Below are 1,616 nucleotides of genomic sequence, written 5' to 3'. Positions count from 1 at the left end.
CTTAATATGACTAGTTGAATTCCTGGCAAACTCATAGAATCGGGACAGGTGATAAAATAATCAGAGTGAAGTTTGAAGTGAGGTGTTGGAATGAAGAAAGAAAATAGGCTGTGAGACAGGTGGGGGATGTAAAAATCCTAGTCCAGTACTTTAGTGTTAGTCTTAGGTGAGTTACCCCTCGTTGCCTCATTTATAAAATGGTAATTCCTACCTTATAAAATGATCACACAGATGGTGTGTGTGTGTGTGTGTGTGTACGTGTGTGTACTCTGTGTATGTGTAATCTAATCTGGAAAAAGATTTTGGATATAGTATCCTAACAATAGACTAAAAGAACTCTATATATTATCTAAAAAAAACTTACTAGTTTTCCCATATTTTAAAAAAAATCTGTTTTAACTCAGTATTCTGTTCAAAATGCTACACCTGATTTATTTCTAACCAATTTATCCATGTGTTCTTCAATCCAATATTCCACAGGGTCACCAGCTTTACTGTTGAACTTTGTACCATTGACTGTTAGTGTGTCATTTTATCTAAGATGAACATACAAAAAGATTGTGGAAGGGGCNTATTTATTGATGCCTTACTCTTGTCCAGTTTTACTTCCTATTTGGGAAAANGCAGTCCTAACATTGACTTGAAGCTCGCTCAACTTCTTCACTAAAATCCCAACACACAAACTANGCAATCATTGTGCATAGAGAAATACCTTTGACACTACTGGATTTCAAGTGCCACAAAACAGGGTCTTCCTGTCTTCCTTATAATGAGGTTAATTTTCAGAAGACAAAACCAACAGCTTTTTGCCTACTAATCAATCACCTGTGGTCTAAGCATCTCTACTGCATCACTATGCAGGCCTGCAGAGAAGCTGCTGCCCCTGGTGGTGGGTGTGGCAATCATCATGGGCCCAGTTCACATACTCCCTCCTCCGACTGGTTCAAGGATCCACTCTTGTTACCATCACTTGACTTTGACCTCATTTCTGACCTCAAGACTTTCCAGTTTCTGCACCTCACCTCTACTTCCCAGTGGGACTCTGCCTTGCATTTATACCAGCAGCTCTGCTTAAGAGTAAAGCAAGAGTTTCTCAGTAGTGAACCGCATGCTGTTTGGGCATTCTTCAGTGGATAAACACTCATGAGTCAGCTAATGTGTGACTTGAGACCAACTTCCTAAGTTTGTTATCCCAAAGAAAGATTTGGCCTTTTTCTGGGACACTTACATGCATAGTTACCACGATGGTCCCACTTGCTATATCCAGTTACAACCATCTCTTGTGGCAATGTAGTACTTACGAACAAACTGATGTCATTTTTTTTCTCTAGTTCTCTGTGTACTTGAATGAGCCCGCTGCCCTCCAGCCTCCTCTCCCTACTGCATGGCCTATTCCACACTAAACTCTATGCCTTCAGTTTTCAACAGCTACCTCAATTTTACTCTCAGGCCCAGAANGCACCTTTGGAAGCTCTGACTCACCCACATCCTTTGGTACGGCTCCACTCTTGGAACAACCCACTCTTCTCTGCACACTCACCATGAGGACTTTCGATCAAAGCCAACCTGAACCATTTGGCTAGTTTTGAGCATCAGTTATTGCTGGTCCAATCGAC

The sequence above is a fragment of the Mus caroli genome, chromosome 9 (genome assembly GCF_900094665.2).
Source record: "Mus caroli chromosome 9, CAROLI_EIJ_v1.1, whole genome shotgun sequence".
In the NCBI taxonomy this organism is placed as follows: domain Eukaryota; kingdom Metazoa; phylum Chordata; class Mammalia; order Rodentia; family Muridae; genus Mus; species Mus caroli.
Note: the sequence above shows the minus strand (reverse complement) of the source record.